The sequence below is a fragment of the Sapajus apella genome, unplaced genomic scaffold, assembly GCF_009761245.1.
Source record: "Sapajus apella isolate SASKATOON/1434 unplaced genomic scaffold, GSC_monkey_1.0 scaffold6, whole genome shotgun sequence".
In the NCBI taxonomy this organism is placed as follows: Eukaryota; Metazoa; Chordata; class Mammalia; order Primates; family Cebidae; genus Sapajus; species Sapajus apella.
In genome coordinates this window covers 60991933-60998696 of record NW_022436946.1, presented here as the reverse complement: position 1 = coordinate 60998696, position 6764 = coordinate 60991933, and the positions used below count along the sequence as shown (strand labels likewise).

Here is a 6764-nt window from a genome sequence, read left to right as displayed (position 1 = left end):
AGATGGTAGATATGTTAATTAGCTTACTTTCGTGATTCCACGTTATATACCTATATCATAACATAACCCCATCATTATATACAATTATAATTTGTCAAATAAAGCTATTTTATAATTTAAAAGAAAAAAGCATTTAAAGAAAAGAAAAAAGTGTAAAAACGTCTTAAGATGGGTACGTGGCAGAATAATACTTTTAATAATTAATGGTAACTTTTCTCTCACAGTATTTCCACCCTTCTTTTTCTCCCCCACTACCTTCCATTCGAACAGGTAATCCTTGCATCACATTCGAGCACGTGATTTATTGCTTCAGAGGAGGAACATTACCAAGTGGAAAGCAGAAATGGTTTCTAGCTTTTTTGTTTCCCAAAAGCCTAAACCTATTAAGCAAATTATGCCAAGTGCTTTGAGGCAGTAATAACAAAATGGAGCAAGTGCCACTGAGAAAAAATAGCAGCAGTGAGAGAGGGCAGGTTTCACAGGACTAGAAAAATATTTCTAACTTCCTGAGAGTGGGTGTAGGGAAGAACAAAGACAGGAGGGAGATTAGGGGATCAAAAAAGAGAGGGCTGGGCTGAAGAGGCCAGAAGACAGAAACCAGGCACATCTCAGCTACAGTGGGCCATCTTCCAGAGTCCAGGAGCCATCTGGGAGCTGGGTACTGCCATTGCCTAAATCCAGAGTCTCTGAGAGCCAACTATCCCCTCTCCATGCTCATGACTGCCTGCAGGAGTAACACCATTTGCTTTATGCAACCTAAGCAACTTCACCTTCAAAATATCCTTAGCCCGTCAGAAGCCTGAGGAAGAGTAGCTGGGGTCCTGGATACCCAGAAGTTTGGTGAAAGTCAAGTGGGGATAAAGTCTAGACCTCTAGCAGGAGAGTCTGCCTGGAATGAGCTGCAGGTCCACCCTGAGCTGGGAGAGCAGTTCAACACACCAGAATATTAGGATCACCAGACAGCCCTGTTGGGAGTCTACAGCAAATAAGGGCCTATGCTGTGTTCTAGCAGAAGCGCAAACTGATTGTATAATACCTGATTGAGGTCAGCCTACAAGTGAGTTTTCTTGGTCCAGTCCCGGGGATTTGCTTTGGTTGGTTGTTCTCATCAGAGTGCTTTTGTGAAGAGAAAACTCTGCAGGCCCACTGTCTTTCTTCACGTCTAGCCCCCTTCACTCATTAACATTCCTACCTGGCCCCTGAGGACATCTGAGTTTTCTGAGCCCTCCTGTGAAAAGTGCTTGATCTACCATAGGAGGATTCCTTGAGATGAAACCCTGACACTATACAAAATCACAAATACGTGCATTTTTCTGAGGAGCAAGGTCTTAGAGTTCATCAGCTACTCAAGGGAGTATCTGATACTTGGGTGAAATCCTGGCTGCTGTTCACTAGCTGTGTCGCCTTAAGCATGTCACTTAACCTGTCTATGCCTCCATTGAAACAGGGATGGTTATTTATTTATGCATTTACTTTTTTATTCAGAAACAGAGTGTCACTCTATCATCCATATCATCCAGGCTGGAGTGCAGTGGCACTATCATAGCTCACTGCAGCCTCAAACTCCTAGGCTCAAGTGATCTTCCCGTCTAGGCCTCCCAAGTAACTGGAACTGCAGGCACATGCCACCATGCCCAGCTAATTTTTTAATTTTTTGTAGAAACAGTGTCACACTATATTCCCCAGGTGGGATTCAAACTCCTAGCCTCAAGCAACTATCCTGCCTTGGCCTCCCAAACAGTAATGCTAATGGTATCTAACTCTAAGGGCTGATATGAGGAGCAAATGAGCTAGTATACGTGGAGGGCTTTGAATGACCAACTCTACGTAAGTGTTGGCTATCTTTATTATAGAGGACATAGACCACAGAGTGAGTGCGAAGCCTGTGTCTAAGGGAAGTCCAGCATAGAGAGGAGAGTGAGGACACCTTTGTTAAGCCCAGTCCATCTTCAGGACATAGCTCACACAACCTTTAGAGCTTGCTTATTCAACAACGGGTCCTGGATAAACCTCATGCTGGACATGGGCAACGAGGCTGTGCTGCCTGTGGCCAGATATGTGCTAGCTTCTAGGTTATCAGTGCACTTCCTGTTCTAAGAAAGACAAGAATCTGAAGGTGGCAGTCAGAGGGGACCTGGAGCCATGATCTTGGAGACCACAATTCTGCCCTAGAAGCCAGTGTGTCCTAAGTTCTGGGCTGTAGTCACCAAGCACTTCTTGCCTGGAACAAGAAGTATAGCAGAATCAGACAGCAGAAACTGAAAACCTGCTCCTCTGCTTTCTAACTGAGTGTTTTTGAGCAACTTAATAAACTAAGCCATCATTTCCTCTTTTGTCAAATTGAGCAATAATATATGCACTTTGGTTAAATAATTAATGTACGCAAAGCGCTTAGCATGTACATAGTGAGTGGTCAATAAACAGAGCCATTACTGTGGTAACACTGTAGTACTGACATCTGGCTGACAGAGAACTGAGTGGCAACTGATCAGATGGGGGAATCCTAGAAGAACAAGTTGAAGGACTAGTACAGTGAAGATGTGTTTGATCCATTGTGCAATTTTTTGCTTCCGCTTCCCTCAAAGTTTGGGAATCATAGATTTCTTGGGGTTTATTTGGGCTTCTTAGGAACGAGGAGAGAGGAAAATAAAGATCAGAATATTCTTTCAAAACCATCTCCTCCCTCCTCAACCTAATATTCCTATGGAGAGAAATTGTGATACTGCTTATCTGAGCAGAAATCCAATCAAACTAGCTTAAGGTTATAGAACCTTCTCACAGGCCAGGAGAAAAGACATGATCAAGGCCACAAGCCCTTATCTCTTCTGCTTCCAAGGTATCCCTGTTTCTTTTCATTCTGCAGACCTACTTTCTCTTCTTTATCGTGCACATGATAAAAAATGGTTGGCCCAGACAGCACTGCATGATTTCCTGGCTTAAATGCAGCAAACTAGAGGTGCCCTACTCTCCAACCCAGATTCCTAGGAGAGCAAATTTAATGGCCCAGCTCCTGTCACATACCTGCCCTGATACTCTCGATCAAATGTGCATATATATGGGATGGGGGGATTAAACAGATTGAGTAGTAAAGACACATAATTTCAAACAATTTGTAGAAGAAGAAAACCAAATGGCTGACAAACACTTGAAAAGTTACTCATCTTCACTAATATTCAAAGACATGCAAATTAGCACAATAATGTGAGGTACTAACTTTTTTTGAACTCTCAGATTGGCAACAATGAAAAATAAAGGTAATTGAAGGAAACTTGCTAAGAGAGGAAGGTGATATGACTTTTGGTGTACTATTGGGCATTATGTTTTAGTATTTTAAATATGCATAAGCTTTAAACCAGTTATTTTATATACGTGAATTTATCCTAAGGAAATAATCAGAACATGCACTGGCATATATGTACATATATGTTTATTGCAGTATTTTAGTATTTAAGAAAAACTTAGAACATTATACATGCCCTTCAGTGGAGGGTAGAGATTATAGTACAAAAGAATACTGAGAGACTATTATAAAAATTATCAAGAATGAAGGCTGGGTGCGGTGACTTATACCTGTAATCCCAGCACTTTGGGAGGCCAAGGGAGGTGGATCACTTGAGGTTGGCAGTTGGAGACTGGCCTGACCAACATGGAGAAACCCTGTCTCTACTAAAAATACAAAATTAGCTGGTGTGGTGGCACATGCCTGTAATCCCAGCTACTGGGGAGGCTGAGGCAGGAGAATCACTTGAACCCAGGAGATGGACGTTTCGGCGAGCTGAGATTGTGCCATTATACTCCAGCCTGGGCAACAAGAGCAAAACTCTGTCTCAAAAACATATATATATATACACATATATATGTATGTTTGTGTGTGTATATATATATATATGTATATATACATGAAGAATGAGATTGATCAGTATGCAAGATGTATATGACAAGTTGTAGAGAAAAAAAACAAAGCCAGGCACAGTAACTCATGCCTGTAATCCCAGCACTTTGGGAGATAGAGGCAAGTGGATCACTTGAGGTCAGGAGTTGAGATCAGCCTGCGTAACATGGTGAAACCCTGTCTCTACTAAAAATACAAAAATTAGCTGGGCATAGTGGCGTGTGTCTGTAGTCCCAGCTTCTCGGGAGGCTGAGGCAGGAGAATTGCTTGAACCTCCCAGGTTAGATCGCGCCACTGCACTCCAGCCTGGCACCTGGCGACAGAGCTAGACTCTGTCTCAAAAAGAAAAAAAAAAGCAAGGCACAGAAAAGAGTGGATAATATGACCCATTTTTGTTAAACATATAGAGTATATATTACGTAATATAAAGAGTATATTTGGAGTACATACATATATGTATACACATACATCTATATATATTTGCATGTGTGTGTGTTTAATATGCATCTGAAAGAATACATATAGATCCTTTTGTGGTTCACGAACATGACGATTGGGTAATCATGCACATCTGTGAGATGTGCCATCCTCGAATTGTTACAGCATCAGCATATTACCCACCTGATATGGAAAAAACATATACAACTAATAATTGTGGCCTCTCGGAATGGAATTATGGGAAGTTTTCACTTTCCGCTTGATCCCTTTTCATATTGTTGAATTTTTTTTTTAGATGGAGTTTTGCTCTTGTTGCACAGGCTGGAGGGCAACGGCGCAATCTCAGCTCACTGCAACTTCCGCCTCCTGGGTTCAAGCAATTCTCCTGCCTCAGTCTCCCAAGTAGCTGGGATTACAGGCGTGCACCACCACACCTGGCTAATTTTTTGTATTTAGTAGAGATGGAGTTTCACCATGTTGGTCAGGCTGGTCTGGAACTCCTGACCTCAGGTGATCTGCCCGCCTTGGCCTCCAAAGTGCTTGGATTACAGGCGTGAGCCACCACGCCCGGCCATGAATTGCTTTTATAATCAGAAGAAAAAGCAGTAAGATATTCCATCTGGGGGGAAAAAGGAGTACAGATTTTATATGTCAAAGGAAAATATCTACTATTTTAAAATTAAAGAAGGAAAACAAAAATTCCAATATTTTCCCAGTAACAATCAGGCCTAGCATGTGGCAATAAAGTCTGCCCTGCCCAGGGCCTGGGGCTGTTAGGAGGAGCTCTCTAGGATGGACAAGAAAAAAGTCAGCTTCTCCTAGCACCACAGAGTACATAGGGCTATACATTTTTTTTCTTGCTCTATTACCCATGCTAGAGGGCATGATCATAGCTCACTGCAACCTTAAATTCCTGGGCTGAAGAAATGCTGCTTCAGCCTTTCAAGTGGCTGGAACTAGGATTCATGCCACCCTGCCCAGCTAATTTTTAAAACTTTTTTGAAGAGGTGGGGGAGTGTCTCACTCTATTGCTCAGGCTGGTCTAACTCTTGGCCTGAAGTGATCCTCCTGCCTCAGCCTCCCGACATGCTGAGATTACAGGCATGATCCACTATGCGTGGCCTAAGGACCATCCTATTTGAAGAAGTTGGATTACCTACAACCTCAGGTCTTTCTCTTCTGCTATAAATGAATTAATGTACTCAATTAAATCGAATTTAACTCTTCAGCTCAAGGCCAGAAGTATGATTTTTACATTTATATATGAAAAGAAGAGGAGGGAAATGATGAGAGATGAGATATGCAACCGAGTGAGGGCTTGGGTATAGGAAGACCTAGAGGCCCAACTGGGAACTTGGAGGTGGACTGGGGTAATTCCAGAGACATATATACTTGCTATCAAACATATGTTTGTGTGGGTGCTCGGATTTATTTATTTATTTTGAGACAGAGTCTCACTCTGTTGCCCGGACTGGAGTGCTGTGGCGCCGTCTCGGCTCCCTGCAATCCTCACTTCCCGGGTTCAAGTGATTCTCCTGCCTCAGCTTCCTGGGTAGCTGGCACTACAGGTGTGTGCCACTACACCCAGCCAATTTTTGTATTTTTAGTAGAGACTGGATTTCACCATGTTGGCTAGGCTGGTCTTGAACTCCTCACATTATGATCCTCCCACCTTGGCCTCCCAAAGTGCTGGGATTACAGGTGTGAGCCACCACATCCAGCTGGGTACTCGGATTTTTTTTTTTTTTTTTTTTTTTTGTTGTTGTTGTTGAGACGGAGTTTCACTCTTGTTACCCAGGCTGGAGTGCAATGGCGCAATCTCGGCTCACCGCAACCTCCGCCTCCTGGGTTCGGGCAATTCTCCTGCCTCAACCTCCTCAGTAGCTGGGATTACAGGCACGCGCCACCATGCCCAGCTAATGTTTTTGTATTTTTAGTAGAGACGGGGTTTCACCGTGTTGACCAGGATGGTCTCGATCTCTTGACCTCGTGATCCACCCACCTCGGCCTCCCAAAGTGCTGGGATTACAGGCTTGAGCCACCGCGCCCGGCGTGTACTCAGATTTTTAAAGGAACTTGAGTAGGTTGAGAAATTAAGATCCTCACCAGGATAATTTTTATTTTTCTAAGTGTTTCCCTTTAGGTGCTTCCTTTCTTCATAGGAACATACTAAGTGTTCAATGCCACAGTGGATTTCAATGGGGAAAAATTAACCTTGCTTTGCAGGCAACTTTACAGGAATGCCTCAGTTTCATACACTGCAGGATAGCGGTATTAATTTGGAATACATAGAAATAAATTTCAATTAACATAGTCTTTTTTCTTTATTCACAGTGGGCGGTTTACCAATAATGCATTTTAGAGCATTGCTCACCATCAGCATTAGAACTGAGTGAATCTTCTGTTGAAATGGAGGCATCTATTCAACACATTA

The 6764-nt window shown here is 42.8% G+C and overlaps 1 non-coding gene across 1 annotated transcript; it reads left to right on the top strand.

The window, feature by feature from the left end:
• The first annotated feature begins 4417 nt into the window (after positions 1-4417).
• On the top strand, positions 4418-4519 carry LOC116549840. The gene has a single exon (XR_004268116.1). It is a non-coding gene; the product is annotated as a small nucleolar RNA U13 (small nucleolar RNA).
• Positions 4520-6764: the final 2245 nt, after the last annotated feature.